At 41.8% G+C, this 16,526-nt stretch overlaps 1 long non-coding RNA gene across 1 annotated transcript in view; it reads left to right on the plus strand.

Annotated features, from left to right (window-relative positions):
- Window positions 1-15,153, plus strand: part of LOC118919486 (uncharacterized) — a 48,661-nt gene extending 33,508 nt beyond the window's left edge. Inside the window, exon 4 of the long non-coding RNA XR_005027535.2 lies at window positions 14,335-15,153. This is a non-coding gene — a long non-coding RNA (uncharacterized LOC118919486). The remainder of the gene's footprint in view (window positions 1-14,334) is intronic.
- The last annotated feature ends 1,373 nt before the right edge of the window (window positions 15,154-16,526 follow it).

Here is a 16,526-nt window from a genome sequence, read left to right on the forward strand (position 1 = left end):
ATAAACTGTCCATCTGAGAGTCTGTTTTATGGAGAACATGACCTAAGACACTAAGGAATGAGTAATGAGTGAATTAACATCCAGTCATTGAGAACCTTCCATGTGCCTGGCACTCCTAGGTGCCAAGGATAGAAAGCAAACATCTCTTATCTCAGGTAGCTTTCATTTTGAAGAGAGAACATGAACAAATGTAGTTTCAGATAGTGGTGAGGGCAAGGAGTAAAACAAGGTGATGTGATAGAGAGGGGTTGAAGGTACAAGCCTTCTTCAAATGGGTTTCTCTGAAAAGGTCTCTCTCAAGTTTTGAGCTTAAACTTGAATTATAATAAAGAGCCAGACACACAAAGATCTGGTGAAAATATGCAGGAAGGAAGTACAATTAGTGCAAAGGCCTTAAGTAAGAATGAGGTTGTCACAGCTGGGGATTATAAAGGTCAGTATGCCTGTGGCAGGGAATGAGCAGAAGAGAGGCGGGGTGATGCTGGAGAGGCAGGGTGGTAATTGATCACATAGGGCTTTGTAGGTGAGTAAGGATTTTCTATAAAATTTTAAGACACTTCATCACACAAGTGGGTCTTCAATTCAATGTTTTATAATTATCACTGTTCTCCCTTTGTAATTCTTCCTTGTTTCTATCACGAGTTGTGGGGAAAGTTGGGGTTCCCATGACCAGGATCCTCACTGAACCTAAACCGCTTGATGATGTAACTGGCCTGTTGCTAGGCTACTGCTTCCACACCCATAGGCAATAAGCTGTTATTGACTGAGTCATTATATAAAGAGCTCGGCCCAGTGCTCTGGGCACAAGCAGAGACAACGGAGGATTACAGACCTGCAGACTGCTGGATGCAGACGTAACTCTAGTGCTCGACCTACTGCCAGGAGAACAAGCAGAATAATAAACCCTTTCACCCCAACAACGTTCTACTGTTATTTCTTTGGTCACACTGAATCCATAGTGAACTTGCCCGGGGCTGAAACCCATTGCCAAGACATGAGTACAGAGAGAAATTTTTATTTCTTTTAGGGCTTTCAGTCATTATAGAAGAAAAAAACGTCTACTTTTTCCTTCCCCTGAATTAAGGTTAGAATATATTCAGGTGTTTCTTAACATGTTTTATCTCTACTCAGTCTGGCTTCTGATGCCCCCTACGTATACCATCAGAAAAATCAGCCCATGGCTGAACCCCAATGGAGGACAGAGTGAGAGCTTCCCCTGGAATCATGTGTGGGGAGATTGAGGGTTCGAGGGTGGGTGGTGGCCACTTCTGCCAGGGCAGCTGAGCACAAGCCCCAGCCCACGCCACTATAACTACATACCCAGGGTATTTCAAATAAAAAAAAAAAGAGTGAGATGGAGCTAGAGAAAGATAATTTTATCAGGAACCAGAAACTAAACTATTACCACAATTAAGTTCTAAATTAATTCTGATATTATGATTACCCAAGGCAAAAGAGCAGTATCATGGGACCTCTTTGTCTAGTAGAAGGAAAGATGACTTTTTAAGGAGAGAACAACTATTTTTTACAGGTCCTAAAATCAAGGACAAATTATTCATATGGATCCTAATCACAGATTTTGAGAAATCCAATGAACAATATGTCTTGCAAAACATTTCACGTTTTATATCATTTTTATACCATTTTTCAATATCAACTCTTGATTAAAAGTAATTGAGACCATGGTATATAACTGTGGTTAATTAAGGACATTTGGATGAGGCACTGGGCTTGTACGATCTGAATCTATTGCAGTTGTCGACCAGAATGTTAGCAGATGAATAATTAGTATAGAACTGCAAATAGCATTTGCAAGTAGCATTTTGCAAATATCACTCATTTTTATGAAGATTTGGACAGTAGGTTAAGATTGGGATTTCGAGTGCACATGGTCCATCTTGTTTGAAAAGAAGTCTGTGGGATTTTTAGATACCAAGTGAAGTCACACCTGAAAATACAGAAAATATATTCAGAGGTTCATGACACTCCAGGTATTCAGTGTTCTGTGCTTCCATGGGCTCACTATCCCTTAATCAGTTTGTCTGAATAAAACTCTTTTACTTTTATTCCCTGAACTTCTTATCTATCCCATGTTCTAAAGTCAATATATGTGGCATGGCTTTAATACTTCTGCCTGTCCTTATTATCCTCTTCCTGTCAAATAGTCATTGCATTATCAAGAGAAGAAATGAGGATTTACAATGGAACCTACAGTAGAAGGATGAGAAAGGAGATTTTCAGTACCACCTAAATCACATTAAAATTATGTGAAAAATTCCCCTCCCTTTAAAATATTTGTGCTATAGGAGCATTATCCAATAAAAATATTATAAGCCATAAATGCAGTTTAAAATTTTCTAGTAGCCATATTTTACACAATAAAGAGAAGTCAGTGAAATTAATTTTAGTAATATATTCAGCTTAACCCAATATATCCAAAGTACCCTCATTTCAATATGTAAACAAAAACATTATTAAGAAGGTAATTCAGAGTCCAGTGTGTTATTTTACATTTGCAACACATCTTAATACATTCTAACCACATTTTAATGAGACTAGTGGCTATCACATTGAACAGCATGATTCTATAATGAATGACAGTTCTCTCAGGAAGCTTTTCTGGTAAACTTCAGTCTACAGTACTGAAAACACGATGAATAAGGAGCTATTACTAAAGAGTCATTATTTAAATTCTAAGTAATATGTAGCGTGCAGTTACTTCAAGAATTAATTCATGTATTGATTGATTATACTGTTCATTCAACAAATATTTATTAAATCCTTAAAATATTCTGTGCAAGTTAAGATGTTTCTAAATCCTTTAAAGGGTATAGCCAACAGTTGCTTCCTGATTGTTTTACAAAATAACAATCAGCTTGGGCTCTTCTGAGTATATAGATACTATACAATTTAGTTTCCTTTGTCTTTTGTGTAGGAGATGCTGAAGCCTACAGGGTCTCTGTTAAAAGCAGGCACCTGAGAGCCAGCAAAAGAATGATTCCATATACTGAAATAATAGGAATAATGCCATTATTGCAGTACCAGGAGAGGTTGCAAGGACACCTTGATTGAGCAGCACCTGGGGGCTGAGGCCAAACACAAGTACCTTTTATAACATGCTGCTATTTTTAATTGTGGAAAAAGTTGTAATTTACAGGTTTGGAAATTACAGAAGTAATTACGTATTCCAAATTATGATTTGAAAAAATATGAAAGAAATTGCCCTTAATTCCACGACTTATATGTATTTCCATCTCACATTTGGATTCATTTCTTTTCATCTAGTCTTTTTCTCATGCCTACTCCCTGCCATTTAATGTCCTAGATCTCCAAGTCTGAGGCATAAGAACATGTTACACTTGCTTTTTATATCTAACTTGTCATCATATGAGCCCAACCCTTATCCCCACCAGCTTAATTACCAAGTTCTAGCTTCTGTGAGGGGGTCTCCTGGCAGGTTTTCCTGGCAAGTCTCCTGCTGTATCAGGAATACGCTGCCCCCCACTCCCCACCCTCTTCGGTTTCTGCATGCCAGCTTCTCACCCTGACACCATCCTCATAACATCACCCCTCTTTGGGAACAATAGTCTGCAGTAAATATATCCTCACTCTAGCCCAGATGAGAGGTTTCTGCAGGTTCCACCCTTCAGTTGCTCCTAGATGTGATGACTCTATACAGACCAATTCATGGCCACCTCCTTCCTCCCTATGGTTGGGGCTAAGTCAGCTCCCACCCATCAGAACTCTCTAGGCACTTCCACACCTTAGAGCAAAGGCCCAAATGGAGGCGGCTTCATTTTCAGACCCAGAATAACTTCTTCCCAGTGTGGCTGACAGTGGAAGCACGTGCTCCTCTATGGACACATGCTTTTCGCCCAAGGATATGTGTGGTCCAGCTCTGTGGCCTTACCTAGATAACTCCAGCCAGGGAGCGATGTGCTTCTCGAGGCCTGCACTACTGTCTTCTTTTCTCCCCTTCTTTCTCTTCTTTCCTTTCTTCCTATTTTTCCTTCTTTCTTCATGCTTCCCTTTTTCCCCTTCCTTTTTACCTTCCTTCTTTCCTTTTTCATTTTTATAAATTTGCTTATCTCAAATGACATCAAAACTATTTCCTTGTTATAAATGTACAATGTGTTCCTGTTGTAAAAATGAGAAAATCTAAATACAAGGAAAAAAGCAAAAAGGCTCATAAACGTAGCACTTCAGAGCTAACCGCTTTGCCAGTCTAATACATTGGTATATCTTCAGAAGAATCTTCAAGCTAAGGTAACCTCAAGTATTAGAATCCAGGGTTAATCTAGAAAGGAATGTCCCCCTCATTTAGAATTAAACATAGACTAAGAGGGGAATTCAATACAAATTTGGAAGAAAGTTGAGGGCTAATTAAGCTTTGTTGATAATAAATTAGTACTGTCCAGTAAGTCCCAAAAGGTAGATAGGCATTTATTTAGGCAAAAGTTTGTTAAAATAATTTATTTTCATGCTTTGTTAAAGGAATTTTAAATAAAAGCAGTTATTTACCACTGTGTTAGAATACCAGAATTATCACCAGGAAATTATTTAAAAGTAGAGAAAGACTTTGAACTTGAAACCCTCTTATACATTACTATCAGTAGCATATCCACACTTAGGAAATACGGACCTCTGCTAGGACTTTTCAGCTAATACTCTTTCTCCCCCCCACCCTTTTTTTTTTGAGTTAGCAAGAGTAATATGGAATGGGGAATCACAAAAATCTAGATTCTAGCCCTATCTTTCTTACTACCTGGTATCTGTTTCCTTAATGTGAAATGTAGATGAAAAAAAATCTGTCTTAGACAGTTTGTGAGTACAAAATGAGATATTTGATATGCAGTAACTCTGAAATGCTAAATCAATTCTAAGAAACATGGTATTGTTATCCTTAGAAAAAATAATCTTTCAAGGTTTTTTTTTTAAGCAAGGTTATTACTGTCATTAGAAATCTTTTTGGCAAAAAAATGACACCTAAAGGCAAGAATCACTTTGCATTGTTCTGGTCTTATATTTAAAAACATTGGGGTCTAGGTGCTTGAGATTGAAGACATGCAGGTGATAAGCTCTGTGTTTCCCATAGGCTTCTTTAATTCCAGCTTTCTAATTGTAAGCTTACACCAGTGGCTTATTTTTAGCTGGCAAGTTCTTAAAATTTGCAAATCTCTGTTTTTTGTAAATAACTTTGACAGAACGCCACACTCACACCTCCAATCCATCACTGCCACTAATTAATCCAATGTTTCTCAAGACTCCGATTACAAAACTTCATGCAAGACTGACAAAAAATTTGCTTCATACCATTTGAAACTAAATAGATCTAGTGCTTTATAAGCTTTTCAGGGAATTTGACTAAAGAGCTGATGGCTTCCTCAATATAAAACAGTGGTATATCCAAAATTTAAATAAGCAAAATCCTTTCCAACTCTACTAAATTCTGGAGAACAAGTTAGTTCTTCTATATGATTGATGTACAGAACAAGCATGCTGGCAACTTGCAAAGGAGTAGTGTTCAGCAGATTCACAAGTACCCTTCCTGCTGCTGTCCTGTTAGCACGTGGGAGGCTGGAGGCACGTGGTGTGGGCAGGGGGCTGGCGCCTCCGACTGTCAGCTCATTGCAGGCATCTCTGGCCATTTTCTTACTGTAACCTCACTGTGTTTGCTATTGAGGACTGTATACCTGTCAGGTTAAAATAACATCCACCTAGTGCTTCCCATGACAGATTCTCATGTTAGGTGGTGTGATGTGGATATGGCCAACTTAAAGGATGCCAAAAGGGTAGTCTTTAAACTATTATGAGTCATCAGAACCAATTTTGAATGAGTTGAGCAGACTACCTGTCCAGTTAGCTTGAAGGAGATGGAACTACATTCTAGAACACTGAGATTGGGAGAAAATAAGTGTGAAGCGTGGAGCATTCCTCAGGATAGTCTTGGAGGATATATACATACACGGCCCTGGCATGCCTTGGACCTGAGGCAGTCTTAGGACAGTGGGTATATTGAGGCAGGAGAGGGTCAGAGAAGGACTTCAAATCCAAGCTAACAACCACCAACAGACAAACCAGGAGCTTAGCAGCCCCATTGTTAGGGGAGGATCAGAAGTGACAGAGGACTCCGGGTAACCTAGATTTTGCTCGCTGTGCTTTTGGAACTTTTGAGCACTGTATTAAGGCTATGAGTAAATGGTTAATGACTCATTAATTCAGTACTGTAAAAGAGATTCTGAGAGGCAAAGAGGAGACACAACCTGAATCAAAGAAAAATTTTTGAGATTTTTCCAGAACAGTGCTGCACGTTGGAGATGGGTAGAAAGCATGAGGAGAGGAGAAGGGAGGCTACGCAAATTATATTGTCTGTCTGCCTTTTTTCTCCAGGCTCATTAACTGAAGTGATAGAAGGAAATAAGTGATGTGAAAGGCTGAAAGATAAAGAAAATATGCAGTCGGGGGATGTTGTGACTGTGGGTCATGCTTCACTCACTTTGACTTCATATGTAATGTTTGTGGTTCAATCAGAGCTATCTGGACCCCAGATCTATCTGTTGGTAGTACCTCTTCTTTTCTCCGCTCATAGCTATTAAGTCACCACCCAGTATCTCGCCTTTGCCTGATATTCCCGCTATCCACCCATGTGTGCACACTCACACACACATGTGCACACACAGAGAAACACAGATGCCTAACGCGGGACCTATGGCTCTTGCTTTAGTTTGCTGCTCTTAGCCTACTCTACCCCTGGAAACCTAGCCGTTCACATCAGGGATACAAGTCCAGTGGGCCCTTCTGCTTTCCATGGGAAAAATCATGGGGTCCCAAATAGGGGTAGACTTCTAGGGCCTAGAACACCAATATCTGTGAGCTATCCTAAAATGCATGTCAGCAGAGGTTCCAGAAAACAAGACAGTTGATAAGGAATTTGTTTGTCAAAGTCAAGATAAAATGCACTTAATGAACTTGAAGCAATGGCAGGACAAGTCAGATGGAAAAACACTGTTCACCTCCTTTCCTCCCCCTCACACTCATCTTGCTTTCCGAGTAAGGTTCTATTACCATGGGGACTGTGCTAAGAATATATGAGAGAAATCAAAAGAGGGCTGTCACAGGGGAGTAAATGATCTGGCAGATCTGCATGCAAGTGTGCCTTATAAAAGTGTGGTTGAAAGTTGACAATGCACAATGAAGATTTTTGAGGGTTTCCCTTCATCCATTAGCTGCAAGTCTGAATTCATATGAAAGTCATTTGCTCTGTAAACTCCTTTTTCCAGATTAGTTTCAGCTGAGGAAACTCAGCAGACACAGCATGTAAGAACTTGCTGAGATGCCAGAACAATCTCTAATAAGCCTTGCTTGCCCGCATGTCTGTCCCCTCGCCTGGCATTCAGTCACTCTCAGACGTTGATACGGTACTTGCTGTGTGTGTCACATCAGAAGCTCTGCCAGATGCTCTGGGGGTGTGAATCAGATGCGTCTCCCTACTCAAAAAGTACACAATCCAGAAGGGGGCTAAGAAGATACACAAATAAATATGATAGCAAGTAGAAAGTGATATGAGCTTTAGGAGAGGCACAGAGATGGGGCTGTGGGAATTTGCAGAGGGACCACTGCCAAGTAGAGTTGTTAGGAAGGGCTTCATGAAGCAGCTGGTGGAGCTCTGAAGAGATGGGTTCCTGTACTCCACTTAGAGCAGAGAGAAGGAGCCACGTGCACACCATGGTACACGTGTTCACGGAAAAGCAGTTCCCTTGGCTAGAGCAAAAGGTATATGGAAGGCTCTCAAGGAACAGAAGCGTGGGGGATATCATTTGGGGACCAATGTTGAGAACTTTGAAAGATACGTGAGGATGTTTGCACTTTATTCTGAGGGCAATGGAGACCAATGAGGATCCAGAAGCCCAAGGTAAAGGCCAGGCTTTAAGAGTTCAAGTTAACAAAGACGTTGACATGGAGAAAGAGAGATCATTCTGAGGCTGTTGCAGGAATCCAGGAAAGAGGGGTGAGGGCCTACCACAGGAGGGGTGAGGCTAGGGGAAGAAAGCAAGAGATAGGAAATAAAAAAGGAGATTGATGCCCACCACTGCAGAAGCCAGCCAGCAGGGCTTTCGTGCATCTTGTTCCTCTCTGGCTCATTGAAACCAGCAGCTGTGATGTGGGGAACTACGGATGATTGGCAGCCCTGGAAATTTTCCTTTTGCTCCAAACAAACTGCCTGTAAATATGCTTGGAATGGGTGAGGGTGAGCAAAGGAAAGGGTGGTTCTACTTTCACAACAGAAAGGATGAGGACTGATAGAAAATATAACAAAGTTGTTTCGAAAGAAAAAAAAAATTGTATGGGTGCCATATCTACAAATGTTTAGATAATGGCATGTTTCAGAATAATTGTGTCTTTCAGAAGCATTCCTTAAATGGATTTCACCAGAGGGAATAAGGCTTACTTTCATGGGCCTCTTAGCCACACCAGCAAAATACCAGTAGTGTAGGGCCTGGAAGCCAGGAGAGTTTAAAAGATCCAGACCTAGAGGAGAATTAAATCGGTTTAACACCACAAGCCATGATGTAGGTGCTCCCTGAAAGCATCACTTGTGTGTGCTGTGAGTATCAGAAAACACATTTCCAAGAGAGCTTTTGTGGCATCTAAACTAGTTCTCACCCATATCTAAGAAAAGAGCAGACGCTGTGCTAAATGCAGGATCTTGGTATCTCCCAGTGGAAGGAATGAGTGAAGGAAAAGGAGCTCACCTCTTGGACACCCCTTCAGCTAGCTACGCAGAGCAAGGCAGGTTTTGTTCTGCTCCCCTGGGCAGATCGGTTACCAGGTTAAATCCAAACCAAACAACCTGGAGAGAATGATTCATGCAGTGTCAAATTAGATGTTTAGTTCCCACAAAAGGTACAAGAGGGGAATATTTTTAAATACTATTTCACAGCCATAATTCATACTCTTTGTCCTTGTACATCCCCATAGGTTTTTGGTCACATGAAGCAAATACAGAATTTAAACAGCTCTACACATGGTGGGAGGTGGGAGCAACTGCCCAAGGCATCAGCTTTTACATGATGTTGTGTATTTAGGGACTAAATCAATGACAGTCTAGAGACCCTTTGGCGTTATATGGCATGTGCATATTAAAGATGTCATTATTTGTGACTAAATCCAGATTTTACGCTTTTATTGAGTGATTGAGTCTCTACTGTGTGCTAAGAGTTTATGTACATAGAAATATACACACAAGTATGTATAATCACATTTAATCCTCATGGCAGCCCGATGGGGAAACAGCACCCCTGTTTCACAGTGAGGAAAATGAAGCAGAGATAAAGTCCAAAAGGCAGGGCTGGGATCCGGAGCCTCGGCTCACCCGCAGGAGGGAGCTCTCTCTGTGCTGGCACCCATTCCTCCTGCTCCTCTCTGGCACTGTACGCTCTTCCTGTTTCCCTGGTGGAGCCTCCTTTTGTCCTTTTTCTCTAGCTTGTCCTTTAAATGCAGGTGGTTATGGGTTGAACTGTGTCTTTGTCCCCCTCCAGAATTCATAGGATGTATTCCTAACCTCCAGTACCTCAGAAGGTGACCTTATTTGGCGACAATCTTGACAGAGACAATCAAGTTAAAATGAGATCATAATATAGGTCCCAATCCAATATGACTGAGCTTCCCATCTTCACAAAAAGAAGAACTTTGGACACAGATGCCACAGGGAAAATGTGATGTGACCATGAAGCCAGAGATTCTGTAAGCCAAGGAATGCCAAAGACTGGCAGCAACCAGCAGAGGCAAGGAGAGAACCATGTGACAGATTCGCCCTCGCCGTCCTGGAAGAAACCAACCCTGCCAACAGCTTGATCGTGGATGTCTAGCCTCCTGAGCTGCAAGAAGATACAGCTGCACAGTTCATTATAGCAGCCCTAGTGAACAATACACAGGTGTTCTTCATCAGGAGGACCTCTCATGGCAAAGACCTGTGCCTTCCCCTCACATGCACGCCACACCCTCACCCGACCAAATAACTAACCTGTTATAGCTTTCTGGGCACTTTATGCCATCTCATGCTTCATTCCTTCCCTATGATAATCCCCTTTTCTGAAACACCTCCCTCATTATTCCAGATCAATTATCACCTCCTTCAGGAAGCCTTCCCTCATTTTATCTTATGCCCATTGACCAAGAAGAATTAATTATGCTTTCTTCCATGTGATAGCTGGGCTTTGTACCTGCTCATGATTGCACCTATGCCAACCACATTGTATGCCCAGTGTTCTTGTGCTTACCTGTGTCCCTACTGGTCTGACAGCCCCTGAAGGCCAAGTGCCCACCCTGCTCTTCTCATATCCCAGTACTAAGATGAAGCCAGGTGTTGGTCCTTCTTGGAAGCCTTAGAAAGCTTTCTCCAACTGTCCCTCCCCAGCCACAGTCTGGGTGCTATAAAATGAGCACATACTGAGAGGAGATGGAGTGGTGCCCTGATGAATGTATGGACACAGCCAGGGAGAAAAGGTGTCCTTTCAGTTAGGATGGAAACAGAAAAGAAACATCTATAAAAGCAGAGAATGATAGGAACTATCTAGAGTTGTCTCGTAGGGAATCTTGGTTATCAGGTTTGACATCTTTTCAGTCTTGCTGGGAAAGTGAGCTCGAGAGACGGGTGCTTCAGAATCTCTCAGCTCTTTGCCATCAAACCTTATTTCATCGAATGGCTCTTGTTCTGCTTCCATGCGTATCAAACCGTGTTCTCCTTTCTGAATCTCCATACACACCGCATATGTCTGATGTGACCCCTTGTGTTTCCAGTCCCTGAGCAGCAGTCTCACGGCAAGCAGGGGGAGGAGCTTTGGGTTGTGTTTGGCTCTCATGCAGTCTGACAGGGAGAGAAGGCTTGGATCACGTCAGCGTGAGAGGTCCCAGTGCGTATGACAGATGCACTTGTGCTTTGAATGAATAAACTGGCATTCTGGGAGCTACTCCAGCCTCCCATGGGCTTTGGTTGTTGTGAGCTAGGGAGTCCAATCACACTATTTATTGTTGGTAGTTGTTAGGTAAACAGTAACAGAAACACTGTAAATATTAGTGATGTAACTATAAAGTATACTTCTCACTTGTGACCTCATATCCATTGCAGGTTGGAGTAGGTGAGGACCCTGCCTGGCACAGTAATCCAGTCCTAGGTCTTCAGTGTGTCTTTATTAACCTGACAATTGTGGAAAGAGAGCAATTTTGTTTTTATGCTGAAAATAAAAGGGGGCTGAGAGTGTACATGGGCCTAGACTAGAAATGGCCCCTATAGCAAACACTGTCACGCCACCAGCCAGAATTTGATCACACAGTTGGATAATCCACTGCAAGAGGGATGGGAAACTGTGGTCCAGCAGATGCTTAAGAAGAAAGCTAGGCAACTGGTCAGCCCAAGTAGTCTGCTACACAGATGCACAACTGAGTGGTACTCTAGACCCTTCCTTGGGCAATATCATGACCACTTCCAGATTCATCCTTCTTTACCTGATTCCTACACCTGCACCAAGAAGGCCCTGGTGTACATTCATTGAATAAGTGTGTACATATACTAATTTTGGCCCTGTTCTCTCCCTAATTCTTTGGCACTCCAGTGACTTTAGTCATCACCTCCAAATGGATGGGCTTCCAAATATCCTTCACCTCTTATCTCTCTTCTCTCTCCTGAGCTCAGCCTTTCATTTCCACCTCTTTACTGGACACCTTCACATGAGGGTCAACCACCCCTTCAATTCAACACACCATACCTGAGCTCAGCAATCTCTTCTGTCCTGTGTTCTCCTTTCCTTTGCCCAAAGCTAAGACGGGACCCTTGTCTGACTTTCTAACCCTTTAAGTATTTAGCACAAACCCTTGTAAGCTGTTGGCTATCAAGAAACATCTTTATTTATTTGAATGAATTTTTCTATTGTAGAAATATGCATGAAACCATGCTGTGCTAAGATACACAAAAATATATATAGTTTTTTTGCTATACCTTATTTGATCTTCCTCACAAATATCTACCCCTAAAATCCAATGTGGTTGTAAACTCAGCTGCATTAAGTAACTGAAAGTGTCTTTAGGTAACCTAGGCTAGCATATTTTAGAGGACATTCAGTCTTCAGTTGCTCCCCGGCAACTGAAGCCAGTCAATGGCTGTGAGTCCAGGTTCCTACAGACCAGCCTGCAGCCCTTGGTTCATTCCCACTACAGCAACCTCCTTAGTAAACTTATGCCTGGTGCTGCTAGCTAACTTCCACACAACCTCCCTGGGCCCAACCACGCCTCAGCTGCTAAGTTTACCCCTGATGGGGTCCATCAGTGTCCATATGAGGGGAAGAGGGGCATCTCCCACAATCCCCACCTGGAAATGGAGGAAAAAATCCACTCTGCTCTTTGCTTCGCCTGTAACCTGCCACCTTATCGCCTCCCGAGAATTCTTCCTTCGGAGGAGCAGCAGCCTGTGACCTGCAGTTCGTGCCTGCTCCGCCTGGCGCCATTGGCTTACCAGTGTCGGCGTGGAGTGTACAGTGGAATGACTGCTGGGTATCATGATATGCAAGAGAGAAAGTGAAAAACACGTTTAAAAATATTTTAAAAAATAATTAGCATTTATTAAGTATCAGACTCATATTCTAAGAGCTTTTCAGGAAGTATGAACCCATTTCATCCTTGGACAACCTGAGTACCCTAGGTGGGTACTATCATCATTTCTATTTTACTGATGAGGAAGCTGCCCCATAGAGCAGGTAACCAACTTGGCCCAAGGGCAGAGCCTAGGTTAAACTCGGATAGGATGGCTCTAGAATCCATATTCTTAATCAACTGCACTAAACTATCACATTCATTTTATAATTTCAAAATAATACTCCTAGTTGACCTAATAACTAAAAGGATTTGTAAGCGCTTGTCCCATTTTCCCAGATGCAGTAAATCCAAGATGTCAGGTGAAGACCTCCAGAGAGTAAGACAAAAATCCACGAGACCAAATCCTAATGTCCATGATCTGTGATAATTTGAAGACCCCAAATCCATAAAATGTGGTGCAGGAAGCATAGAAGAATTGCTGCCTCAGGATTCTCACTAGCATTGAAGACTCTGGAAAGTTAGCTGATTTCCCTTGCTCTGGGTTCTCCTCCCAGCCCTCCAATCCAGGGCTTTTGCACATGTGTGTGAACTTGAGCATGCACTCCTGCGCACACACCCTGACTGGCAACCAAAGCCCAGCAGAATACTGCAGATCCATTCCACCATTCTCTGGGCCATCAGTTGCATTTGACAGGGCCATGGGCTATAACGCTCATTGTAAGATGTCGTTCAAGCAGTAAAGAAAACCTTTTGAATCACTGTTCCACATTTTAGAGATGATTGTGAGCTCTCTCCCTGTAATAACATCACTCTTGCTCACTTGCATTTTCACTCTTATCTAGGAGAGAAGGGAGAAGTCCACCCAGGGATTTGAACAAATGCTGCAGCCCCTCTCTGCCACAGCTCAGTGTCAGCAACCTTTACTGCCATATTCCTAGTAATCCCAAGGATTAAACTATGTCTCTGCTAACATTGTTAGGCTGAACCTCTTCAGTAAGAATGTGGACTTTGGTGAGACTGCCAGGTTATTGGGCATTTCCTGAAAACTTATAGTTTTTGATAGATATTTGTACCTTAGACTTAAAAGCTAATGATTAACTGATTTCTTTAGCCTTTTCTAAAAGTCAGTGTTTCATGGAACTATCTAGGTTCATAACAAAGGTTTCTGGAATGAAATAAACTCAGGAAACTCTATGTATTTTCTTTTTCCCTTGAGGTTTCATAATATGCATCAACTTTATAAAGGCTCCAGAAACTCAGCAAAAAAATGAAACCTGATTAATTTTACATCAGCTGGTATGCTCCAAACTAAGATTGATCAAGAAACCCTTTGGTTTTTCATTATGCATATGTACCACAGACCTAGTCCTGTTGACTGTTGGGAGATCTCACTATTTACTTCTGAAAAGGTGAACTGTCTTCGTTCTTGAGGATTTCTCTGTGAGCCTTACAAGGAAGTCACCTTCTCTTTGTAAAGATCTGGAGATGCAATTTGTACCTGTCTTTTGGGTTGTTAGGCAGGTAATGACCCAGCCCATATGAGTGAGTAAGGTAACTATGCAGGAAGACCAGGATGTCTATGTGTCCACCATGCAGAGAAGAAATAAAAGATTCTCCCTGCCTTCCCAGCATCAGAACTCCTACTGCATGAGTATTCAAGTCCAATTGGAGAAAATAACATAAGATATTCACATAAAGAGCCAGCTTATCATGTTTACCATTTATTCTGCACCCCTTTTCTCCCAGATAACTTATTACCGCTGTTACTAATGAAGACGTTACAAAGGGTGACAGGACTTGGCTGCCGCATCCCACCACAGAGCTATGCAGCATCAAATGAAATGAGATCCTTCTGGAACTGACAGCTGGAGACAGCCTCGTCACCACAGTTACCATGTCAAGTGTGGTGTGACACCTCTGTGTGTATTTCCTTTGCAGCTAAGAACTTCTCTGCCAATACGGATGGAAATAATGAAAGAAAACTGGCTTTTGCCAGCAGAGAGGATTAGCTGTACTATTGAGAGAACTGTAGGGATATTTGGCATGGGATTGCAATCTAAAATTTTTTTCCCTAAGGATTCTACAGAAAGCATTTTCCTATGAAGAGTTTACATAGAGTTACTTTTCCTCACATAGCCCAGGGAAGAGAATTAGGATGTTAACTGCCCATCCAATTTATACTACCATTTGATTCCATAAGTGCTGTACAGGACTCGGTTTACTCATGGAAAATAGCTCCTGCCAGATCAAACAGTCAAGGCCAAATTCAGGATTCTGACTTTACGTGCTCTGTTCTGCCTCCACTCATCTGGCCTCTTAGATTGTCTTGAACTCATGGAGCAAGGAGACCATCATCGTGCAACATGCTCTCTTGCTTGAGAATTAGTGTGCATGCCATCTCGGTTCCTGCAAGGACTTTCCTCATGAAGATCTTTCCAAGTGGAACTGAGATAACACCTTGTACCTTTTTGTGTCCTTGTCTGTTTCATTCACACCTCAGAACAAAACTGAAAGCTTAACTCTTAAAAGAACATTGATACTGAATAGTATTTGGTGTATCTACAACTTTCAGTTCTAGTTTGTGAAAAGGGATGTGTACACACACACGTTTATTTAGTCCTTGTCTCCAACAAACAGACTTCTTTGTGAAATGCTTTGTGGACTATTTATATTTGGATGTTTTCCCAGATTAAAATTTTCTGCAGGGCAAGATAGACTCCATTAAATCTAATACACACTAGATCGTGTCTCCTGAATTTTGTTCCTGGGAACATTACTAGCTGTCTATACTGGAAGTTTATGATAAAAGGGCCCACTTTCAGATGAGTTTGAGGAGCACTTTATTTTCAGCCCCCACTTTTTAAGATGCACAGAATTCTTTCATGCTGGAGACACCTGTCATATCTATCCTACAGAATAGTGTTTCACTTTAACTCAACGTGTCTCCCATTTGTTTGACTATGGAATTCAAAATTCTTGTGAAAATTCATAGGCCAAGCAAGACTTGCCAATGGTCAAAATCTTTGAAAAAGAAGCACCTAACTGGGTAGCGAGGTGGTCTCCCCCCTTCTCCTTTACCTACCTCTGTCTCTCCTCTCTGCCATCACCAGCAGGATCTTCCTAATGCACCACTGAGATCCTCTCACTCCTCCATTGAGCTCTTTGTTCCTGTAGAGGTACCAGACAGCAGTGGCACAAACAAAACAGAAATTAATTTTTCTCTCACATAACAGTCTGTACCTCAGCAGTCCAGAATTTGAATGGTTTCTCCAAAAAGAGACTCAGTCTCCTTTTCTCTTATTCTTCTATCACATGTAGGGTGTCCTCTCATCCACATGGTCCAAGATGTCTCACCTCTAGGTCTATATTCTAGGCAATGGGAAAGAGGGAAAGAGCAGAGGAGAGAATTCTCTTTCCATTCAAAAATATCATCGGAAAGCACTTACAGTTTCAGCTCACATCCTATTGACCAGAACATTATTGCTCAATCTCTTCTACCTGTAAGGGAAGCTGGAATATGTAGTAGAATATGGTCATTGCTACACTACAGTTTCTATGGTACAGGAGAAAGAAAGAACATTAGGTGATATTGCAAAACACCTAAGGTCTCTGCCACTCATATGACATCCCATGTGATTCGTACCATGATTTTTTGAGATGAGGATTTTTATCCCAAGTTTACAAATGAGAAAATTAAGGTTCTGAAAGCATAAATAGTGTTGTATGAAAAGACAGAAGGCTAGAAAGCATGAATACTTTGCCTTTTGCCACCACATCAAGGACTTTAATTTTACCTATTCCCAAGCTAACAAGGTAGCCTGCCACAGTTGCCCGGATCTTAAAGAAGACTCTGAGTCAGAGACACAGGACTTACTGCTCATGACCCGGCAGGCAGCATAAACTTCAGGTTCCCTTGGTTCTTCTTGCCCTCCAAATCG

The sequence above is a fragment of the Manis pentadactyla genome, chromosome 10 (genome assembly GCF_030020395.1).
Source record: "Manis pentadactyla isolate mManPen7 chromosome 10, mManPen7.hap1, whole genome shotgun sequence".
In the NCBI taxonomy this organism is placed as follows: Eukaryota; Metazoa; Chordata; class Mammalia; order Pholidota; family Manidae; genus Manis; species Manis pentadactyla.